Below are 25,399 nucleotides of genomic sequence, written 5' to 3' on the forward strand. Positions count from 1 at the left end.
ACCACTGGCCCATTTGGCCATTTTATACGCTGTGTAGTATAGGGCAAAAAATGTTTTATAGAATTGCGCTTGCAATTTTATTGACATTAGCCATGTTTGTGCGAGCTCAAGCGCATGAGCAGGCGTTCCTTGCTGCACCACTTGGTTAGACTGCCACCTATCGAAATGTTTGTCTAGATCATCAGGAATAGAGCTATTAAGCTCCTTGTAAATTTCCCCAATTTTAGGGGTCGTTTCCATACATAAATTATCTATTGCTGCAATATTTTGAAATTTGCCTCGCCCCCCCCATTTTCCTTGACAAGAAATCCCTAATCTGTAGGTATTTAAAAAAAATCCCTATTGCTGATATTATAGTCGTTACGAAGCTCTAAGAAGCTTTTCATCCGATTTGCAGTAAAGAAACAACCTAGTTGGGTATTCCCTGCCCGACCCACCTGGACATGCAACCATCTAGAAAATTCCCTGGAAGATCGGAGTTGCCGTTAACAGGGGTATAGCAAGAGAAACGTCCCAGCCCTAGAAGTTTGCGGATATTGATCCAAACTTTCCAAATGCTCAAAATAGTCTTGAGTTTGGTTTTCTTAAAAAAATTATCATTCATATGTCGCCATAAACACCCTTTACTTCTATCCCCTGTAATGTAATGTAAATGCGTTTTATATAGCGCAAAATAGCAGTAAAACCAATTAACACAGAGAGAGAGGAAAGTTTATTTATTGAACAGAAAGGTTTTCAGGTGTTTCCTGAACGAAGTCAGGTCTGCATTAGACCTTAGTTGAAGGGGTAGGCTGTTCCACAGCTTAGCAGCGTTCAGGGAAAAAGAACATCCACCTGATCTAGCCCGGTTGACTTTGGGCACCGTGGCAAGGTATGCGCTAGCTGAGCGCAGCTGTCTGCTAGGGATGTATGGGGTGATTAGGGAACGATTGATCAGAGGGCCGGTTGCCCAGAAGGACTGGTGGGCAATACAGAGGGATTTGAAAGCAATCCTGTCTCTTACAGGAAGCCAGTGCAATCTTGCTAATCCAGGTTTAGCGGAGGACCTACGAAGAATTTGAAGCAGGGTCCGGACTGCGCAGTTTTGGATCACTTGTAACTTCCGCAGTGTGAAGTCAGGAGCACCCAGATAGAGTGCATTTCCAAAGTCCAGCCTAGAGTGGACAACAATTTACCTGTACAACAATTTGCCTAGCTTGGAAAGGTAACAGGGGGAGAATCTTCCTCAGCATTCTAATAATGCCAAAACAGGTAGCAGACAACTTAACAGCCTGATGGTTTAACGTTAGAGCACTGTCCAGCCAAATGCCCAAGATCTTAATGGCATCCTTTGGTACTGGAGGGGGACCGAGACAGGCCGGCCAGATGGAACTCAGCGAGGACGGGACTGAGCGTCACAACATCATAACCTCTGTCTTGCCCCCATTAAGTTTGAGGCAAGACAGGGTCATCCAGCTGTTCACTTTGCTCAGACAGCCAGCCAGATCTACTATGGCTGTAGGGTCCTCAGCCTGTGTCAGAGAGACCACCAACTGGGTATCGTCCTCATAGGTGACGATCTTAATGCCATATGGGCGGACGATACCTGCCAGTGGTCTCATATAGACGTTAAACAACGTCGGGCTGAGCGAGGAGCCCTGCGGGACTCCACAGCCCAACGGTCTGCTGGTAGAGATGGTATTTCCCTCAAAAACCTGGAATGTTCTATTGGACAGAAATGACCTGAGCCATTTCAGCGCTCCTCCTTGGATCCCGATATCATGAAGACGCTGCAGTAAGATCTCATGGTTTACAGTGTCAAAAGCAGCACTCAGATCGAGGAGGATGACTGCCACCGATCCTCCCCGATCTAAGATGCCTCTTGTTTCTTCCAGAACTGACAACAAAGCCGATTCTGTCCCATGTTTGGGGCGAAAACCGGTTTGTGAAGGGTCAAGCAGTTGATGATTTTCCAGAAAATTAGTCAAAAGGTTGTTAATGTGTTTTTCCAATATCTTACTGATCCAGGGGAGCAAGGAAATGGGACGGTAGTTGTTAAAATTATTCACGTCCATATTGGGTTTCTTCGCGAGTGCCCTCACCCTTGCCTGTTTCCATGCTGGTGGAACCATGTTGGTGGAAATTGAGGCATTTAGTACCTCCAACATGACCGGTAGGATGATGTGATTAACTGCCTTTAAGAAGCTCGGGGGAGCAGGGTCACTGGGAGAGCCCGATTTGACCTGCGCCGTTAAAGTGGCCAGGAGGTCCAGGTGTAACAAAGGAAACTTGTCCAACACAGGTGGCAGATTGTCAGTTATACCCTGCTTGAAATGCTCCAGTATTTCACCTGAGGCATTTGGGAGAATGGTTGGGAAGGATGAGTAAATGAGATCCACTTTGTTATAGAAGAAATCAGCTAACTCGTTACATCGGACTTGTAAGTCGTCACTATTTACAGGGGACTGGGGAAGTTCAGTGAGACATTTTGTAGCAGGGTTTCTGTTTTCCCACAGAACTGTGCACAGAGGAGTGGAACCTCAGCGAATTAGGGTGACCCAAAACTCACCTTAGTACCCAACAAACCCCTTACCGAGCTAGCTACAGTGTCTCATTGGTCATAAGAAACTCCCAATGTTTAGACAAACCAGAACATTAGCTTACAATACCTCAGGTTACGTGGAACACATGAGCACTCTTTCGTTATACAATCAATTCAAACCAGAACGTGGAGTAAATGAGGACACGTGCACATTTGAAATATTTATTTACTAATGCCGTCTTCTCAGGCGCAGTATCTTAGATAATACAAGGAAACATATTATCAGAAGCAAAGTTATCAGCATAGTTACTAGTCCATAGAAAGCAAATGGTGACAGCATGTTAACATGCTGTAATGAATAAGAGTTAACAACACTTATTTCTCACCCTCCCTAACACACATATTATATTAATAGCTAAGAAGGTCTCTTTGGGTTGGAATTAGGGCGGGCCCATACCTCAGGATCCTAGAATGAAGAGATCACATCAGCATACACCAGCTCTCTCTGCATGCGAACAGCATCAAGTGTGTTATTTGTGCCTCAAGCAAAGCAATATAAAACCCGCCTAAAAGCCAAAGTTGGCAGAAGCTGCACTTATGTTATGTCTAAGAAGGCGCGAAGATCAGACCTCATAACAATTCAGTATCTTGTTGTTCCTGAAGCTTCAGCACTCCCTGTACAGACATAGTTTATTGAGCAAAGCTGATATCAGAGTAATAACATATTATTCTCATGTAAACCACAACGAACTACTAGGTTGAAAGCTAAATTTATTTATTTATTTATTTATTTTTGATATTTATAGAGCGCATGCAAAGGCCCGTAGGCGTCTCGGCGCTGAGTATCTGAGTATTTACCCTGAAGAAACTAAGATGGTCTATTGATTAAAAAGCCAGGTCTTAAGTTGTTTACGAAAAGACCATAAAGATGGACTGGCTTTAATCACAGATGGCAGAGAGTTCCACAACTTGGGGGCTGCTACCAGGAATCTTCTATCGCCCCATAAGACCGTTTTTGTTCGGGGTATAGCAAGATCTCCTGAGCAGGATGAACGTAGTGTTCTAGATGGACGATAAGGAATCAAATTGCGGATTAGATGAGCTGATCCTTGGTTATGCAGCGCTTTATACACAATGCACAGGGTCTTGAATTTTATCCTGTTTTTAATGGATAACCAGTGCAACTCTTTGATGGTTTTGGAGGCAGAGTGATGTTTAGGGATATTACCCAAAAGCCTCGCGGCAGAGTTTTGTATTGTTTGTAGTTTGTGTAGGACACCCTCCTGTGCATTGAGGAACAGGGCGTTGCAATAATCCAAGGTGGACAGCACAAGAGAGGTGACAAGGGTTTTACCCGCTTTATCAGGTAAAAAAGGGAGCACTTTTGTAATAAGTTTCAGTTTATAAAAAGCTGAAGAGGTGATCTGGTTAGCGTGTGGATGGAACGTAAGACGCTCATCAAAGATGACTCCCAGATTCCTCACTTTGCTCACAGGCTCGGGGGGAGAGCCCATCGAGGAGGGCCACCAATTGGATGACCACTCGGGTGTTAATTGTCCAAAGACGACTACCTCAGTTTTCTCTGAGTTCAATTTTAAGCAATTGGAGGCCATCCAACTCCCTATTGCCATCATACCGGCCCTGAGATCATCTGCCACTTTATAGCCATTGTTCTTAATGGCTAAGACCAGCTGGGTGTCATCTGCGTAGGATGTAAGGCTCATCCCAAAAGCCCGAATGACATTGGCTAAGCCCGACACATAGATGTTAAAAAGTGTCGGGCTTAGGGATGAGCCCTGAGGTACACCACATGGCAGTGACATGGTGGACGATTGGAATGGTCCCGTTGTAACCACCTGGGTTCTATCAGCCAAAAAGGAGGCCAGGAGTCTGCTGGCAGTCCCCTGTACCCCCAAACCCTCGACACGGTCAATCAGGATGGTATGATCGACCGTGTCGAAGGCTGCAGATAGATCCAGTAGTATCAAAATGGCTGTACCCCCAGTGTCACGGATGAGTCTGATGTCGTCAGCTGCTTTAATCAAAGCTGTCTCCGTCCCATGACACTGGCGGAACCCAAACTGAGTTTCGTCAAGTAGCTGGTGTTCTTCCAAAAAAGCGGAGAGTTGTTTGTTCATAGCCCTTTCGGTTATCTTGGCCAGGACTGGTAAGTTGGCTATTGGCCGATAGCTTTTGGGTTCATCCTTGTCCAAATGTGACTTCTTTAACAGAGGTTTTATGATAGTTTGTTTTAGACTTTTTGGGTAAATACCTGTTTTGAACATGGCGTTACATATGAGGGATATAGCCGGGGTAATCTCTTCCAAAACTGGCTGTAAAACTTTAAAAGGGCAAGGATCGAGTACTGAACCTGATCTAATGGTGGCAGTTATGTCCATAACCTGGGCTTCTGTAATTTCGGCAAACTGAGTGAGCGTGGGGCCAATAAGTGTGTTAGGTGTGCTTTCAGAAGAATTTTTAATGTTGGAGGTAAATGCAGAGTATATGTCATTAACTTTACTAAAGAAAAAGTTAGCCAATGTGTCACACAGAAGTTGAGATGGAGGAGGGGTCAAATTGGGAGAATGACCAGCTAGCTGTTTTGCAGTATCATACAAAAGTTTATACAAATTTTTTGCAGTTTCTATTTTATGACTAAAAAATGATTTCTTGGCTTCATCAATCATTTGTTTATATTTGGCTACCATTTCCTTATATTTAGTTTTGGCCTCTTCGGCGTAATCTTTGCGCCAAAGCCTTTCTTTCTGCCTGCATTGTTGTTTCTGCTGTCTTAGGGCAGCTGAATACCAAGGAGCTGAGGGAGTAGATCTATTGCGGGATACTTGCTTAATAGGAACCAGTGAGGATGCTGCTGCATCAACCCAGTCATAAAATTGAGAGGTGGCTATAGTTGGGTCTTGTGAGAAGGAGGGCATGGAGGCTACTAGAAAGGTTTTCAAATTGGAGCTGTCTATATCGTCCCATGCCTTGAAGGTTTGATTAGTGTTGCTGGGTTTCAGCGGAGCAACTGGTTGGTGGGGGTTAAGTGATGCCATGATGACATAATGGTCAGACCAAGTGACCGGAAAGGTTTGTGTTACATGAAGGTCATTGGAATTGGAGAAAATGCCATCCAGAGTATGGCCCCTATCATGCGTAGGAGATTTGACCATAAAAGACAAACCAAAAGTAGTCATATCCCCTAGGAACATAGCAGTGTCCTTATCTTCAGGTTTGTCAAAATGGAAATTAAAATCTCCAAGGACAGTGAAGGAGTTGTCAAGAGCGCATGATTCCAAGATGGATCTAAGATCGGTGATAAATCCTGTTCTTAATCCCGGTGGACGGTACAAAAGGATTCCTTTGAAATTGTCAGAGGGGGTCAGTTTAACAGAAAATTGCAAGGCTTCACATGAAGGCAAGGGGATGATGTTGGTTCTGACAATGTATGAGTCGCGTACGATAAAAGCAATCCCCCCACCTCTCCCTCGTGGTCTATCCAGTCTGTGGATAGCGAATCCCTTGGGGACTGCAATGACAATGTCTGGGTCGGATGAATTATCCATCCATGTTTCTGTCATGAACAGCATATCTAGGTTATTGTCTTCTATTAGGTCAGTTATATCCTGGCGATGTTTGCCCAGCGAACGGACATTTATAAGTGCCAATTGAAAAGGTTTAGAGGGGCGAGTCTTAGGTTTAGTTGAATAAGATTTATGTAAGATAGGTATCTGCAGTTGACAACAGGGGCAGGTTTGGGGAAAAGCCAAACCTTCAAAAAATATCGGGTCTAATCGGATACAGGACTGTTGTATTACAGGCCGTAGACCCTTGAGCGTATTTGCCGTATATGAGCCAGGGCAATCTGGGACACTCGGGTCAAGAAGACCAGGGGGACTGGCCCTCGGCCCGGGCCAGGCGCGGACGGGCGCAGACGGGCCCGCCTTTGGCGCGCCTTCGGCGCGCCGCCGGCGCGCCCGCTGCGCCCGCCCGCTGCGCGGACGGGTGAACCTGTTGTTTATATCCGCCATTAGAATGGGAGGAGAGAGGGCGGTACCAGCGAGCAGCTAGACCGCCAGCCTTCCCCAGTCCAAGATGGCGCCTGAAATGCGCCTGAAATCGGCGTCGCGATGTTCAAAAAGGCAATAATGGAGGAGCCTTGGGCGACGCTAGTCTCGCGCCAAGGTGGGGGCTACTGCAGACTAATTTACGTTTGTTAAAAATTATAATACATTTAAAAATCATTATTTTTAATCAATAACGAAAAGGCTTCACAACATGAAATAAAAGCGCGCAGGTAGCGCAGAGAACCCCCGGCTTCCGCCTCAAGGGTGAAAATTCGGTCAAATAAACAAATACCTCGAGGGTGGAGGCGAGCACCTTTTTATATCAGGGGAGGGCGGGACCAGCGAGCAGCTAGACCGCCAGCCTTCCCCAGTCCAAGATGGCGCCTGAAATGCGCCTGAAATCGGCGTCGCGATGTTCAAAAAGGCAATAATGGAGGAGCCTTGGGCGACGCTAGTCTCGCGCCAAGGTGGGGGCTACTGCAGACTAATTTACGTTTGTTAAAAATTATAATACATTTAAAAATCGTTATTTCTAATCAATAACGAAAAGGCTTCACAACATGAAATAAAAGCGCGCAGGTAGCGCAGAGAACCCCCGGCTTCCGCCTCAAGGGTGAAAATTCGGTCAAATAAACAAATACCTCGAGGGTGGAGGCGAGCACCTTTTTATATCAGGGGAGGGCGGGACCAGCGAGCAGCTAGACCGCCAGCCTTCCCCAGTCCAAGATGGCGCCTGAAATGCGCCTGAAATCAGCGTCGCGATGTTCAAAAAGGCAATAATGGAGGAGCCTTGGGCGACGCTAGTCTCGCGCCAAGGTGGGGGCTACTGCAGACTAATTTACGTTTGTTAAAAATTATAATACATTTAAAAATCGTTATTTTTAATCAATAACGAAAAGGCTTCACAACATGAAATAAAAGCGCGCAGGTAGCGCAGAGAACCCCCGGCTTCCGCCTCAAGGGTGAAAATTCGGTCAAATAAACAAATACAATCAACAATTAAGTGTCGTGTGCAGAAGCAGCCAAAGGAAAAATGGCGTTTAAACATGTAATGTGCCTATGCTAACTTAACGCATTATAAAGATATATAGTAGCTATATGACACCCCCCCATGATCCGAGGACGGATAAGATAAGATAAGATAAGGGCAACTTCATGAAAGCAGAGTTCAACAACCATGAACAACCTTATAAGTATAAAAAACTGCAGTAATCAAATCAAAATATAAAAAATGTCACAAGCACTCAAGCCAATAGGTCTGGGAGGAGAAAAATGCAAAATAAATGGGGCATCAACATAAACCAGGAAGACTTTTCAAGGCAAGACCGAATATGCAAATATGCAGCTACAGCCTCCAACAGGAAATCACCGTCTTCTTCCGAAAACAGTTCAGCCATCCAATTCAAAAGAGGAAAAGAGCAAACGTGTTCTCCCAACACTGGAGCCTCTATTACCATCAGAGGACAACTCGGAGGGTTTTCAAGAAAGCTCATTGACAAGAAATCCTGCGCTGCTGTAAGAACGTTCCAAGGACCCATTAGTCCATGCATCGGTGCTAAGGCCATAATCCTGTCGCCATTACAAACCAACTCGTGAGTAACGATGGGACTCATCAGCTGATTAAAGTCGACTTCAGGAGAAACCGGTCCACAGAGACACAAATCAATGGCCCAATCGAAGTCACAGCTTAGGCAGTGAAATACAGGCTGGACACAGGTGAAGTAGGAAAATCGAAACGATAATCCATATGCCGTGCTTAAAATCGCAAGTGGCAGCGTGTCATAATATTCAAGCATTCGGTCCCGAAACAGCGCTAGGAGGGGATGGGCTGCTCCTTCCTCACGTGGGCCATCCATATTTAAGGAAGCAAACAACCACTAGAACGGCTCCCGCTAGTGCCAGGATAACTGGGAATCCACCAAATAAACTCGAAAAAATGGAATGGAAGAAAGCAGGGATGACTCCAAAGATTTTTTCAAATGAAGTTACAAGACCACTGCTAACAGACTTAAAAAAATGTGCCAGCCCATTTGTGGAGGACGCGTTGAAGATAGAATGTACCATCTCGCTGAAATGCAACGGTAAATCAGTATTTAAAAGGGTCTGAACTTCTGTCCGTGTATTAGCTATGTGAAGAACGAAAGTTTCCCTACTCAAGGCCACTTCTTTCTGGGACAATAGCGCCCTTATTCTGCTCATGCCGCTGAATTCTGCTTTCAAGGTTGGGATGAGTGGCCAAATGGAAACCTCCCTATTTTCATGTGTGGGTGGGTACAGGACATTTCTGCAGCAAACGACACGCTCAGTTACAGTTACCACATAAGCTACACCTTTAACTAACCCGCAACAATCTTCATTATTTAAAAGTAAATAACTTCCGTTCCCTAGTAAGGTAAAAGTCGGGGTGATTGCAGGAACTGGAGTCCCTTTTAAAACACAGGCCAAGTTCGGCCGGTCTTGGTTACAGGAACCGTGCAATTGTATATGCCTACACATTAGCGAATGGTCTGGTGTTTCTGTACACTCCTCCCCATTCAGATAAACTTCCTGTCCGTCTTTCAAACATCTATAAGTGAAAGGAAGGGACCCGACTTCATGGAGAAATGCACTACCTAAGGGCTCATAGCGACCTATGGCAACATATCGCATACAATTTGTAAACTTATACAGTGCAAAAGGCAAAGTTATTAAACCGTGGATAAGCCACGTTGCATCGTTGGCCTCTGCCACCGAAAAAGGCAAGGACTCCAATCTCTCAATATGTAACATAGAAAATAAAGCATCTCGCATGGAAAGCAAGCGCTGCTTGTCAGTCAAATTAAAGGGGGCAAAGAGAGAAGAAACATTCATGTAGCTCCATGGCACCTTGCCAGTTTTCAACGTTTGAAGGGTCCATGCAAATTGTATGATAGAACGTAATTGATTCTGACCATGGTACAATACAGACACTTCATCATGCACAATATCCACTACGGAAGACACAATATTATCCAAAGTGTAAATGCGGGAAGAAAGCATGTTAATACTATTATCTACCACAGCAAGCACCTTTTCTAAATTCGCCTGATCTATAGCTCTAAGGCGTGTCGCAGCCTCAATCTGTGATGTCTTCCAGATTTCATTGTAAACGGCATATATCCATCTTTTTGATCTACCACTAGCCGGGCCCTTTATGAAGTCATTCAAATCTATATCATCATACAGCTTTGCAAGATGTAATTTAACTGCAGACAATGTTGAATGTTTCAGCCAATTCTGACACAATTTGCCCACAGAGTAAGTCGTGACAGAATGCTCAGTTTCAAAACGTGGATCAGGTCTAACCTGTGTAAAGCCATCAGATAAACTCAGAAAACGGTGCTGGCATGATTCCGCACTTCTGTGCCACACTAGCCAACCTTTTGGATCCATACTGGATATGTTAAAGGACGAATTCAGCAATAGGGTTTGCAAGTCCCTAATAGAAAACTGAGTATAATTACCCCAGCCAGAATATTCTCCTAACTCTGGGATGGTTGGAGAATTCAATTTTTTAGAAGTAGCCAATCCAAAGCACGTCGTTTGTGAAATAGAGGAATTCAAAAACAACATTTGATTCGGGATGAGACAAGCACAGTGCAAAGCCTCAGTGCCTTGTACCTGCCAACTCTTAGAACCCCAAACAGATTTTAAGTCAATAGTTTCTTTCCATAATTCATAGCCGCCAATAGCCAGCTGATCAAGAAAGAACTTTGAATACAACAATTTGATATCGGTAAGTCTAACCTTGGACATAGGCTTCTGTGTCATTTTAAAATAAAAGGACTCGGGATTAGACTGATTGAAGTCAGTAAAATAAGTGTACTTTTTTAAATAAGTACTCGAACTGCCTTGTTTAGGAGCTGGGCAATGCTCCCATTGTGTATAATTTACAGTATTCCTTCTTGATGCTGTTTTATGTAAGAAGTGATTGCCAAAATGTTGAAAGCAAAACAAATCACCATAATTAGCAGATTCTAAGTAAAAATCCTCAGCATCAAAGGCAGCAAAGTATTTCAAATCAGAAAACAAAGACTCTACGGCCTGAACATCCCAATCATCAGAACAAATGTTTTTTTTCACAACATCCCCCATGTTAACCCTAAGCACATGGGGGACATTAACAACCTCGGTAGGGCCATGAATTTGAAACCTAACGGCATCCCACACTATCCCATCAAGGACAGGCCAAGCAGTGATGTTAACAAATGTCAAGTCTCTTTTCAATCTGTGTGCAGAATGCGATGAGGAAAGGGGGGGCCAAAGTTCCATTTAGATGTCGAATGCATGTTCGTTCTTCGACATAGTGTCCATTCATAAGACGGAAAAAATAAAACACAAACCCAATTGACTTAAAAAGGTAAATTGAAAAAAGCACCAGCCAAATATATGTCCAAGGCGGAATTAAAAAATGTTTTTTAAACAAGCTGGCATAAACTGCAAAACGTGAGGGTTTCTTCGAGGCATTGGAAACAGTGTCAAATGAAAATCTGGATTCTGTGGCCAAACGGGCTTGCATGTCAGGCATGGACAAGTCAGTGGGGTAAGTATAGTCTATTTCAGCAAGGTCTGTACCGGGCAAAGTACTTAATAAATGACTGGAAATAGCAGGCAACTCGATTGCCACTTCAGTTTCATGATTAGAAGCAGTGGGCAAAACTGAATTTCTCACAATGGAAGGACAGGAAACAGCCGGTGTCATGCTAAGAAGAATCGGCCACTCTGTGTATCTTGACATTGTCAATTGAGATAAACCTGTTTTCCTTACGACCAGGAAGTGGTGGTAAAATGACTGTTCTTGTGCCCTTCACTCCAAGGACTGGAACCGGAGCTCGATAGGAAGGACCAAATTCTTTCTTGTTGTCGATCTTCTCTCGAACCAGTTCTCCAACTTGGGGTAGCCAGCCGACTACCGGGATCTGCAACGCAACATCCGACGTGGAGGGCAAATGTTCCTTTGCAAGACTATCTCTGGTCTTTTGTAGATTCTGTAAAACAGTACAATGTTCACCTACGTCAAAGGTTGTGGCGCGAGCCACGCAGTCTAGACCGTCAAGGTCAGGGACGAACATCTTGATGCCAAAGAGCATTTCGTATGGGGTCCGCCCACCCAGAGACCTTCTAGGGAGATTATTAAGAGCACGCTGCACGCCATAGAGGTGGGCTAGCCAGTTTCTGCCAGTGCCTATAACTCGAGCTGTCAAAGATTGCTTTAAATCACGGTTCATTCTCTCCACTACACTGTTACCCTCAGGTCTGTAGGGAGACGAAAACTTGACTTGGACCCCCATCGAAGTCATGGCATCCTTATACGCCTTAGAGGCGAAAGCCGGACCCTGATCCGAATGGAAGGTACCACAGGCAAAAATCCCTACAAAGATGCGCAAATCTCTAATGACAGTCTGTGAATCAGCGCTGCGATGGGGCCAGACCCACACAAAGCGTGTGCATGAATCAACCGCAACTAAGATGTACTTATACGCAGTATCAGATGAAAAAGGACCGCAGTGATCCAAATAAACACAACCTAGTGGTTTATTAGAAATGTACAACTGAGTCTGTGGCAGACGCGCAGCAGTCGAAGGTTTAATCTGCTGACAAATGTCACAAAGAAGGACACGCGTCTGTTTGTACAGTCCCCGCCACCAGAAACGTTGTTGTAATTGAGTTACAGTGGCTGAGACGCCTGCATGCGCAGACGCCACACCTTCATGAGCTGCTGTAATCAAGTCTGCCCTGCGATCCGAGTTGGGAATCAAACGTTCACCAACATCAGGAATTTTCACAAAAGGAACCTTTTCGGGACTTAAGTGGTATGTGTACTTCGAAGGGAACCCCGAAGGATGTTTACCTCCCTTCTCAGTGGCAGCAACAGCCGCCAAGATGTCACTATCAATCTTACTTTTGGACCGTGTAACTGCAGCAACTAAGTACGTAGACACCGCTGATTTCGCCGCTTCATCAGCAAGCGATTTACTGACAGCGTGGACTCCCACACGCTGGTGGCCAAGAGTATGAATAACAAAAACGAGCGGCAACATAGTCTTAAGCTCTGCCACTCGAACCCAGATCATTTTATGTTTTATTGTGCTACCCTTGGAATCACAAAAGTCATTCTGAATCCAAAAGAACAAGTTTTCATTGTAAGACTGGACACAGTAGAAAGAATCACTTACAATAAGAGTAGTAACACTAGGATCTGCGTACTCCAACGCTAGTAAGAGAGCACGAAGCTCTGGCAATTGTGCGGTGCAATCTCCCAGTGGCAACGTGTGCACTTCCCTGGATATGAACTCATCGTTCAACATAGCACCGACCACAATGGCGCATGCGGAAACGTAGGCATGTTTAGAGCCATGCGCAACCTGCGCCGAACCATCAGTGTAAATGATGCAATGGAAGTCCTCCAAAGGTCGCATAGCTAGAGGAGCAGGATGAACAAACTCATACTGCAAGTACTCCTGCGACCGCAACGAGGCGTCAAAAATAAACGTGACATCCGTGGACGTCAAGGACGCAGCCCACTGAATCCACCGAGGGTGCAAAGCTTTTGAATTTGGTACACTGGCTTTCGTCACTGCCTCCAAATGAGGACAGGGTGTTACAACCAACATGCGTTTCCCCTGTGACAGAGCCCGTTCCTTAAGAATAGCCATCTGCACAGCTGTGAAAACCTTTTCCACAGTGGGAAACCGCATCTCAGCCGAAGTGTACAAGTGTGACTTGTAAGCAATAGGTACTGTGTCTCCTTCATTAAAAGTGAGATACGTGAAACCCACTGTCCCTGGTATTATTCTTATCACCAGGTTGGTATGGTTATCACGAGTCAGTAAGAACTTAGAAGCGAGCAGATCAGCCTGCAAGGACTGCAAGATGGCTGAATGCTCAGGCAGCCAGCATGATTCGGAAAAAGTTGGTTGTATCAAAGCATACAAAGGCTTGATACGCTGGGCATATTCCGGAATGTATGTCCTCCCGAAATTCAAAAAGCCCAGTAAAGACTGTAATTTTTTCAGTGTTGTAGGAGCGCGCAACTGTGCGCATTTCTCCAAGAAGTGAGGAGCCAAACCTCTACCTTCATTGTTGAGCTTATAGCCCAGAAACAACACTGTGTGCTCAGCAATGTGCGATTTTGCAAAGTTAAATTTGTAACCCATGTCTGCAAAGTTACAAATAATAGAATTTACACGACACAGATGCTCCCAAATTTCGTCGTCTGTGAGATATATGTCATCCACATACGAACAAGCATCCGGGTCGAGTGCCTCCAAAATAGAGACTATGCGTGCGGTAAATATACCAGGACTATTCTTATAGCCCATTGGGAGACGCCGGAATTGTTTTTGGACCCCAGCGCATGTAAAACTGGTCCATTGGGAGCTAAAGCTGTCTAATCTGTGGGCATAGAAACCGTTGTATATGTCAAGCGTTGTTTTAAAACGCTTACGCACTAGACCATCCACTAGGGCAGAGCCGTGAGTATTCTGTACAGCACAGTTACGGCAATGCGAGTTCAAATGCCGGTAATCCAATACCAAACGATATGATCCGTCAGGCTTGGTCACAGTAAAAAGAGGATTATTCATCGGTGACACACACGTTTCAACAACACCCTGATATTCCAATTGTTTCCGCGACTGAAGCTTTGGCTTCACGCCGAATGGGATATTGAGGTTGAGGCTGCGGCTGAGACCGCAACGGAATTTCGTGGCATGGGGATAATTTGTCCCAACCACATTGGTTAGGGTACAGAGCCGGTGCGAGAGCCCGAGCCTACTCTTCTGCAAAATGCTGCGCATGCTCTTTCGAGACAGTGTTTGCGAAACTGGGGAGGATTACCTCCTCCCCTCGCGGCGCCGCGAGCACAAAAGGTGGGGGCCAGTCAGCCTCCGAAAGCAAAATATCATACGTAGAAGACAGATTTTCCCAAAATACCCCTTTGACGGTACGCTGTATGTCACCTTCAATTAACAGGACAATTTCATAAAGTCTTTCAGGGGGAGCAAGTCTCGTATCGGCTGTTTCTATTACAACGTAGACATCAGTCGCTGTCACCCTCAGTAGTGGACGCAGCGCCTCTCTCACTATGGTAATCTCCGCCGCACTGTCCAGCAAGGTCAGAGCCCACGTCAGATTCCGAAGCCGCGTTCTCACTATCTGTGGCATATCGATGCGCTGTTAAGGCGGCGACTTTCTTTTTCGCAAACTGCGGTCTTTTAGGCGTAGAATCCTCCTGCTACGCCGCGCCATCTGTCTGGCGGGACTGGCCACGTCCTTGTTGGCCACCACGTCCCCTACCGCCTCCACCGGTCTTCGGGCCAATGAGTCCTGAAAGGAACGAGGAGAGCGTTGTTCAGAAACCTGAAATCTATCAGGCGATTTAATCATCGCGCGATCGCGCAAATCATATACTCTTTCAGTTGGCGCAGGAACTTGCGGCGCAGGATATGAATCCTGAGTCTGCTGTTGTAGCTTCCCCTGTTTCTGTTTTTAGGCCAATTCTGTTTATTGGACTTGGGCTGGACATCTGCTGTTGCAGACTGTCCCTGCGGTTGTTTTTTCTCCTTGACAGGAAAATATTTCAGACCTTTACTTGTGCGACCTATAGTTTTATAAGCGGCCACAACAATCTTCGCTAACTGTCGGGGTTTTTCGGCATCGGGCAGAGCAGCCAAAGCATTCGACACCTGAAAGTTCACCGCATCTCCCTTTATATTGGAGAGGATGAGATCGCTAACAATCTCAAAAGAACCACACAGGCGCATACCCAATTCAACCGCTGCTTCCGGTCCGTGATCATCCTGAACACGTTTAACGATCGTAGGCAGTACGGACATAGACGGGGTGCCGAAACACCTCGTATAAACGGCCGCAAAAGTTTTTCCCCAACTTTCACAGTCAACGAGTTCAGGAGTTAAATCCTTAGGCAAAGTAATCGTCAACATTCTATGTTTATCAGCAGGAGTTGAATTCGGAAACACAGCCTCCAGTTGGTCAAATTTCTCCGCAAGCCAGAAAGGGAAATCATCTTTATCATCGGGACGCTTACCAAAAACCGAATTGACCATAACCGGATTAAGTCTTAAACCGCCATGTTCCGCCTGAACGGCCGGACCCCCCGGGGGACCTCCCGGGAGATGACGACCAATGTATTGCACTAATGCACGAATCACGGCAATCGAGACAACATGCAGTCTGCGAATATCCACAAGGGGACAAGCGCCGTAATTCGGGTGCGGGGTGAATCCACCCAACGCAGGCCAATTTGTGCCTGGAATGGACAATGGACCTAACCTCGCAGCGGATAAAGAGTGGGGAAGGGCGCCATCAAACCAAACGCGATGCTGCCAATGATCAATAGGTATTTCCAGTGCCCTATACGGTGTATATTCAGCCGGAACAGGTGAGGGTGTGTAGGTGTGGAACACGTTAGAATTAGCGTCAACTTCCGGAAACGTTACCCACGAATAAAACAGTTCGAATGGGTATGCCGGATCTGCACACACCACCAAAATCACGGCCAAGCCATCTAACGGGACTTGGTAAGCCTGTAAATGGTTGCGCACCGCAATGCGACTATGCCTGCGCCATGATTGCACTGGAATAACAGAAAAAACAAAGGAAACGTTGTAGCACAACTGGGGAGTAATTCAAAAGAAACCGTTTTAGATAGAATCAAGCTTGAAAAGACCTATTTAAAAAAATAGGTAGGTTTCACCGACAGCACCGTTTTCCGGAAACGACAGTGAAGGGGTTAAGGTTTGAACGATATACTACTCGAGTGTCATGATATAAGTCCACCAACGTATGGGTGCCATGTAGCAGGGTTTCTGTCCTCCCACAGAACTGTGCACAGAGGATTGGAACCTCAGCGAATTAGGGTGACCCAAAACTCACCTTAGTACCCAACAAACCCCTTACCGAGCTAGCTACAGTGTCTCATTGGTCATAAGAAACTCCCAATGTTTAGACAAACCAGAACATGAGCTTACAATACCTCAGGTTACGTGGAACACATGAGCACTCTTTCGTTATACAATCAATTCAAACCAGAACGTGGAGTAAATGGGGACACGTGCAAATTTGAAATATTTATTTACTAATGCCGTCTTCTCAGGCGCAGTATCTTAGATAAAACAAGGAAACATATTATCAGAAGCAAAGTTATCAGCATAGTTACTAGTCCATAGAAAGCAAATGGTGACAGCATGTTAACATGCTGTAATGAATAAGAGTTAACAACACTTATTTCTCACCCTCCCTAACACACATATTATATTAATAGCTAAGAAAGTCTCTTTGGGTTTGAATTAGGGCGGGCTCATACCTCAGGATCCTAGAATGAAGAGATCACATCAGCATACACCAGCTCTCTCTGCATGCGAACAGCATCAAGTGTGTTATTTGTGCCTCAAGCAAAGCAATATAAAACCCGCCTAAAAGCCAAAGTTGGCAGAAGCTGCACTTATGTTATGTCTAAGAAGGCGCGACGATCAGACCTCATAACAATTCAGTATCTTGTTGTTCCTGAAGCTTCAGCACTCCCTGTACAGACATAGTTTATTGAGCAAAGCTGATATCAGAGTAATAACATATTATTCTCATGTAAACCACAACGAACTACTAGGTTGAAAGCTAAATCAACAATTAAGTGTCGTGTGCAGAAGCAGCCAAAGGAAAAATGGCGTTTAAACATGTAATGTGCCTATGCTAACTTAACGCATTATAAAGATATATAGTAGCTATATGACAAATTTACTATCCGATAAATCTCCTTGGAACTAGAGCTGGCTTCAGAAATCTTTTGTGAGTAATACTGGGTCTGTGCTTTCTTTATTTCTGTCTTATAGTCCCTAATAGATTTCCTGTACAAAATTTTGTCTGGGTCAGTGTAGCCCAAACGCCATTTCCTCTCAAGCCTTTTGCACTTGCGTTTAAAATCCCTAAGTTCCTCCGAATTCCAAGGGGCCGAGGTCCTAGATCTCTTTGCCCGAGTTATCTTAGATGGAAGTGTGGTATTCAATGATGTTGTTATCCAATTATTAAATTCTTCGTTGGCTAACAAGGGATCTGCACTAATCAATGGTGTAGTGGCTTGTAGTTCGTCGGTCCATTTATCTAGTGGAAGTTTGGACCAGTTGCGAGCATTCCGTGTTCCTGGCCTCAAAGCAGGAGGTCTATGCGTGTGCCAGGTTAAAGGGACTAGGCAGTGGTCTGTCCATGGGAGCACGATAGGGTGTTCGACTTCTAAATCGGGGCAGTTACTAAATATGGGGTCCAGCAGGTGCCCTTTCATATGTGTAGAGGATCTGACTAGCTGCGATAGCTGCAGAGCGGACAGATTGGCGATAAGCTCTTGGGCCGTATGATCAGCTAAGTTCTCAAAATGCATATTTAGGTCGGCCAGTAGTGTATAGCTAGGTCTGCAACAGCCGAGGGTAGAGAATATACAAACTGTCTAAGCGAACCCGGGGGGCGATAAATCAATGCTCCAGCAAAGTTAGTATTAGGTGAGAGTTCTAGACTGAAGGCCACGCTTTTGCAGTCTGGAAAGGGGCTAGGAAGACAGCGGCAGGAGTAAATGTCTTTAAATATTATTGCTAGACCTCCTCCTTTCCCAGAACAGCGATCTAACCTTGCTACTTGGTACCCTTGAGGCAGAGCTTGTTTTATGTCGGGCTCTGAAGACGGAGTTAGCCAGGTCTCAGTAAGAAATACTATATCTGGGGTAAGCTCGTCAAGTAGCAGGGATAGTTCCGTTTGGTGCTTGGGTAAGGACCTACAATTAAGAAGAAACATCTTGAAGGTATGCTGAGTTCTCGTGGAAGGAGTGGTTTTGAAATGAGAGTGGCAGTGCGGACATTGAGTGGGCAACTTCAAGGGGTGGTAAGAATGGTTACATGCTGTCTTAGTAAGTGGTCTTAAATTGCACAGTTCAATAGAGCTGTATCCCCCAAGGTTTCCTGGAAGAGGGACAGGGGTTGTGGCCCCTGGTCCCGTGCGGTCGCGGACGGGCGCAGACGGGCTTGCCTTTGGCGCGCTGCCGGCGCGCCCGCTGCGCCCGTCCACTGCGCCTCCTGGGTAGAGGCTCCATTTTGTACTGGCGAGGGCGTGAGGGCGGGAGGGGCTTAGCACTAGTCTGCTATCCCTAGAATCATCTCCTGTGGGGTAGGGATTAAAAGATTGCGGGAGTCACTGGCTATCAGGTTCACACAATATTTAGCAACCGTGGCCCAATAGTAAATCCTGAAATTTGGCATAGCTAACCCCCCCTCTTTCTTTCGGTAGCATAATCCATTTGAGTGCCCTTCGAGGTTTCTTAAATCCCCAGATAAATCTAGAAAACAGAGATTCAATATTTTTAAAGTAATATGGGGAAAACTCAAGAATTAAAAAAAAAAAAAAAAGAAATCTAGGTAAGAACAGCATTTTAATCATATTACATCTACCACCGATAGTCAAATGAAAATTATCCAATCTGATCAGATCTTTTCTTGTGCTCCCTATCTGTACAATTTTGTCTACCAGGGAGCATACACAGACACCGAGATAAACAGCATGCTCCACTACTCTAACATCTCGCATCTCTACTTTGTCATTGATAACTACCTGAGTTTTCCCTGTATTCAGTTTATATCCCGAGGTGTTGCCAAATCGTACTGCTTCCTCCTCAACAATCTTAATAGCCTCCTTGGGGTTGGTGGTAACTAGAGCTATATCGTCTGCGTAAGCAAGGACTTTTGTGTCATAACTATTGATCCTAATATGTGACACACGAGGATGACTTTCAAGTTTGCAGATAAATTGATCGATGTATATCGCAAATAAGAGAGGCGAGCATGGACACCCTTGCTAGTTCCCCTCGTGATCTTAAAGCTCTCGGACATACTCCCATTAATCACGACGCTCGCGCTTGGGTTGACATAAAGTCCTTGGATAGCCTTAATGAATCCCTTCGTTATTCCGCAGTTTGACATAGCTGCCCATAAAAACTTCCTGGAGACCTTATCGAACGCCTTTTCAGCATCCAGCAGAATAAGGGCCATAGGGTCTCCTGTAGCTTCAGCATAGTCAAACAGGGAGATCACTCTCTGTATGTGATCTGTTGTCGATCTGCCAGGAATAAATCCATGTTGTCGAGCTGACACCATTTTATGGATTATAGGTGCCAATCGCCCTGCAAGGAGTTTGGAGTAAATCTTTGAGTCTCCATTGTTATCGGTCGGTACGAGCCCATCTCTAATGGGTTTTTATTCTTCTTCAGGAAGATCATAATCTTTGCCAATGACCAAGACGGAGGTGCGTTCCCCCCCTGAAGTATGGATTTGAAAAGCTGTAGCATGATAGTTTTCAGTTGTTCTGCAAATTCAACAAAAAACTCTGTAGGAATCCCATCTACGCCTGCAGCTTTACCAGTAGTCAAAGATTTCATGGATAATAATATTTCGTCCCAGCTAATGGGAGAGTCCAAATCATCCTTATCCTCTTGTTCCAGGCGCTCACCCAAGTCTTCACCTAAATAATCTCTTGGATCCTCTAGCTCTCTTGATGGTTCCTCATACAATTCTAAATAAAATCTTTGAAAAGCAACTCTAATTTCATGTTCTTCTAATCTCAGCACGCCACTGCTATCATTAATAGCTTTGGTCATATTTCCAGTCATCTCCTCTCTTGTACGTACTGCCAGCTGGTGCCCCACTTGTTCGCTAAGTTCATTAGCTTTTTCTTTGTAGATCGTTGCTTTGGTTATGGCTTTTTCCGTAAAGATCTCTAATATCCTATTTCTAGCGATTGCAACTCGCGTTAATCCCTCAGTTCCCTGACCTGTTTGTACAGCAACGATCAGATCTGCCTCCGCTTCATTCAAGTTCTGATGTAAGGATGCAAGTTGTTGTTTGCCTTTTCTATTGTTGCAAACTGAAAATTGCAATGTCTCCCCTCTAATACCAGCCTTCATTGTGTCCTATACTACCTCAACAGGAGCACTACCCATGTTTATTTCTAAAAAGGATCGAAGCCACTCTCTCATATGGCTGCAGTATTCCTCATTTCTTAAAAAAGCTCTTTCAAAAGTCCAAGAACTTCTAGTGCGGGTAGTGCTGCTGCATGATATATTAAGTTCTAGTGGGTTATGGTCAGATAGTACCCTTGGGAGCTTCCTTATAGTGCAACTGTCCCTGACTGAGTTAGATAAGAGTATGTAATCCAACCGGGCATGGCGGGAGTGGGGATGGGAAAAGAAAGTGTAACCATGATCCCCATGGTGTCCCAGTTGCCATCCATCCAATAAGCCATGCAGTTCGCACAGATCTTTGAATGCTCTAAAAACTTTGGGTTTTCTCCCTTGGTATTTGAATTCCGGGCCTGGAGTCCAATCTCCTGGTAGGTCAAGGTTGAGGTCACCGCACACAATAAGAAGCAAGGGCCAATGTACCAGTTCATTAGATATGCTTAGTAAAGTATCTGGGTCATCGCCCAGATTCCCATACACTGTGCATAAGGTCACCGTATTATGCCCATTATTGTAATGGCACTCTGTGATGGCCCATCTTCCAAAATTGTCTGCAAGTGATCGATTAAATTGTAAGCCGCCTCCTTTAGCAAGAATGGCCACTCCCTTAGTGCGAGTTCCCTGAGTAGAGGCGGTTATAAGTTGGAACCCTAGGGATTTTAACAGATGTTGTTGTACCCTAATATGTCTCTTGTAAGCAGACTATGTTGGCCTCCATCGCATGTAGGCCTTCTGCTACCGTTTGCCTCTTTTTTAAGTCGTTGAGGCCGCAGATATTTAAAGATACAATTCTTAATCTAGCCATCCTTCTTAAAGATCTTTCTTTGAGTTAAAGCCATGTTTGTTATTTGTTTTTCCTTTTGCCCCTTCTGACCCTTGCGTATTAATGTATTAGCCATTTTCCAGACACTACATCTCTTTACATGCGTGTTTATCAGCTCTTTAAATCCTTGTTGCAAATTTGCTCTTTTTAAAGCCCTACAATTAATCTCTTTGGTGACTATCTTCCCTTGGTCTTCCCCCATTCCCTTCCTTCCTTCCCTTCCTCCCATTTACCACCCCCCCTCACCCCCCTCTTACCACCCTATGAGGCGTCCTGGGTCCTGGAGTACCCAGGTGTGGGCGACCGTATAGTCAGTGCGCCTATGCTTGCCCTGGCCTGGTAATATGTACCCTAGATGTATCGACTGGATGGCGGTTGATATTCATTTGTCAGCTCAGCCATTTCGCTAGCTACTTTTCACACAAGGCCAAATATTAATATCCTATTTAATTAACAAGCTGTTATCCAGTTCCCACCCTCGCCCCCTCTCCAAGCTGTAGCCCATAATATTTATACGTTCTGGGTAGTAAATAGTTCATATTTTTGCACCGCAATGCTAAAGTCCTTAAATTTCTCCTTCCCGTTATGTCCCCCTTATTTGCCGTTATTTAGTTTCACTCTCTTTGATATTTCCTTGAGGTAAGTCTCTGCCTGGATTTCGCTTGTTAAACTTCTCGTTGATCCCCTGAAGCTTATCTTTAGGCGAGCTGGATTTTGCAAGAAAACTGTAGCTCCAACTTTTTCGAAGGGGGTGAAAAGTTGTCGCATTCGCCATCTGCGTTCAACAGTAGCGTGTGCAAAATCCGGTCTAACAAAGAACATAAATCCCTTGTGTTCTCTTTTGGTGGTAGGTCTAGCCATGTCGTATATAGCATTACGTAGGATAAAGTTTCCAAAATTGACCAGCATAGCCCTAGGATATTGTGTTGATTTATCTGAGCGTTTCGGTAAAGTCAGAGGAAAACGATGTGCACGGTAAACTTCCCTGTCCATTTCCCAAGAGTTGAGTTCCGGGAATGCAGATTTGAGAAGGTTGGACATGAAGCCCCTTGGATCACTTCCTTCTAAGCCCTCAGGAATCCCGAGAAAACGCAAATTATTTCTCCTTGCCCGGTTTTCTTGGTCTTCAACTTTTGCCATTAAGTCTCTTATTATGCCATCTTGTTCCTTTGCCTGTGCTTGAAGCTTGCAAACATCAGATTCTAAATTTTCTGTGCGAACTTCTACAGAGCCCATTCTGTCAGAGATCTCCAAGCAGGTGTTGCTCACTTTGTTAATAGCACCTTCAAGTTTTTGGATAGCCCCAGGGTTCCGTTGACTGTCTTTTTTTACGTCTTGGTGGAAGATTTTAATTGAGCTGAGGACTTCTCTCGGTGAAGGCTTTATAGTCGTCCAGTGCCATTTCCATTTCTGTTTTGCCTTTGCCCCCCCTCTTCTTCGGGTGCGTCCGTAATGCTCTGGTTCCGTTCTGGTTCAGCATTTGATTTTGAGTGGGAGCTTTTGCGTATTAGTTTAGTTCTCCCTGAGGTTTGCTCCGTATTGCTCCCCGGATCTGTAGTTTCTTCGTGGGTTAATTTTGATTGCCTCTTGTGTCTACTTCTTTTTCTTTCAAGCTTTTTCCTAGGCGTTTTGCCTTGTACAGATTCATTTATATTTCTAGTAGCCGTGAAAACCGATGCCTCCGGAGTTGGTCCATCTAGTTTGGGGTCTTCAGTTGCTTCACTCTCCTCGCTGGGCTCGCTGGAGATGGAAACACCTGTCTTGTACAGATCCGAATCTGATCCTTCTGAAAGTACGTCATTGCGGGGTTGGGCCAATTCCCCCGTGTAGTATGTCTGCGTCGCAGGAGGAGGATGATCGTAGTTCTCTCTGCTTGCTTTAAGTTTGAGTGCAAACAAACGATGGATTTAGGCCCAGATCTCTGTACTCGGGTGAATGTATGACATTGTTCTGCATTCTGTCCATCAATTGTTGTTTTTGCATTTGCTTTAAGTTTGAGGCAACTCTCGAATTGATTCCTTTTGGTTGTGGCCACTCCAGACCCTTCTATACCGGGGCATGAGTCCAGGATTGAATCTGAGTTGGGGCCCAACATGATCTTTTCCCCCGCATCAACCTGTTCCAATCGTGCGGCCGAGTCGACATCGCCGGGAACACCCTCTTGATTTCCTTGTTGATGCATTGTGTTCTGCAGTTTCTCATTAGTAGAGCAAATGCGTAGCCCCTCCTTAATCAGTGGACTGAATATATTAGAATTTCTAGGCTGAGAATCTATCGAATGTCCGTATGATTTGGCCGCTGCTTTTAAGTTTTTGATTGTTTGTATCCTTTTTTTTTTTTGCCAACAGTTCCAAATTTTCGGTATCTTCTGATTCCTTTCCCATCTCTTTCTCTTTCTCCTTCTCCTTACCTTTCCTTTTCCCCTTATCACTTTCTTTGTCAGCATTCTTTTCTGTTTCAGTGTCTCTTATTTTCCCGTCTTGTTTTTTAGCTCTTACGTTTCCATCATGTTTTTCCTCATTATTTTCCTTTGCCATTGACCCCCTAGTTTCCGGTCGTCTCTGCGTATCTTTTGCCTTCTGTTGGAATTGTAAATTTCGTGCCCCTTTAATATTTCCCCGGCTCTCTGAGCTCTCCAGACTCTCTTGATTCTCTTGATTCTCCGGGGTCTGCGTCTGGGTCGGTTGTGATACATGTGCGACTTGTGAGTCCAGTGAGTCCTGTGTGTCTGATACGTCTCTTTCCAGGGTGGATTTCTATAAGAATGAGTCACTTGACCGCTCCCCAGCTACACCTCCACCACCTGATCCCGTATTTCCCGCCATAGCCAGTGCCTGTTCAAATGCTAGCGCTTGTGACAGTGGTATTGGCCGTCGTACTGATTGCCTTAGCTTCAGTGGTGAAAGTATTGGTGCTTTTTTTCTCACCTTATTGACCTTTGCCCTTGCAGTTGCCCCTGCAGGTGCCCATGCAGATGTAGATAATCTTTCTCGTACTGTCTTGCTTTCTATTTCGACTTTAATAGCAAATTTTATAGCAGTCCGTGCCCCTCCAGCAACTGCTCTTGATGCCCTTATGCCTGCTCTCTTAGTCTCAAAGGGCTTAATACGTGCAGGGTGAAAGTCTAAATAGACTGAATAGACTGATGTCAAGCAGCTCATGCACGTTGTTTTATGAACTGCTCCCAGCGTTTTTACGTCTTGCTTGTTTTTTTTTGTTTTGTACTTTTGATTTATCGACCCTCAGGCATAACCATCTGAGCCTTACCCTAAGCCTGCTGCCTTCTGTCCACACGCAGTATCTCCGTTTTGTTTTGTTTTAACTTGTTTTGGAGCTTGTTCGCTCCCTGTGAACTTTTTCTGTGGCTTTCCTGTCCAGCGAGCCAGGATTGCCGAGTCAGCTTGCTCGTCCGCAGCGCCAGCGCCGTTCCCCTGGCAACGTGAAGCGTGCCTCTCCTTTAGGCACGTCCCACAGTGTTCGCTGATGACATGGCAGAAAGCAGGAAAGCAGGCAAGCAGTCGAGGCGAGGCGATAATGACGACTGTAGATTCAAGAAAACGGTAGTTGGAGGCACACTCTTGAAGCCAGGACTTTTGCTAAGGGGGTAAGACCAATGTCACTGAGGTATATGTAGTATATGATGTGACTGCCTGTGTTGGGGGAGTGTATCGCTGCTACTAGTAGATTTCTTCTCTTTGAGCTACCAATTTTTTTGCCGAGCTTGCTATGTTGCCGGGATGCCTGTCTGTTGAATTATTGATTGATTGTTGATCTGTCAATCCGTGGGCACGCTTGCCACTCTATCTGCACCTTTTCTAAGGTTGAACGACTTGGGCAACCAGTACCGTCCCTTTTCTGCCCGTTTCGCCTTACTGACAGCCACTGATCGTTTTATTGACGTTTTTCACCGTTTGTGCTGGTTTCTGTCAGGCCATCGAGCTGTTGCCCTAATCACCATA

The 25,399-nt window shown here is 45.2% G+C and overlaps 1 protein-coding gene across 2 annotated transcripts in view; it reads left to right on the forward strand.

Moving 5' to 3' along the window:
• The window catches only part of CFAP44 (cilia and flagella associated protein 44), a 969,845-nt gene that overhangs the window by 620,544 nt on the left and 323,902 nt on the right, over positions 1 to 25,399 (forward strand). The gene's annotated exons all lie outside the window — the stretch shown is intronic.

The sequence above is a fragment of the Lissotriton helveticus genome, chromosome 8 (genome assembly GCF_964261635.1).
Source record: "Lissotriton helveticus chromosome 8, aLisHel1.1, whole genome shotgun sequence".
NCBI classification, from domain to species: Eukaryota; Metazoa; Chordata; class Amphibia; order Caudata; family Salamandridae; genus Lissotriton; species Lissotriton helveticus.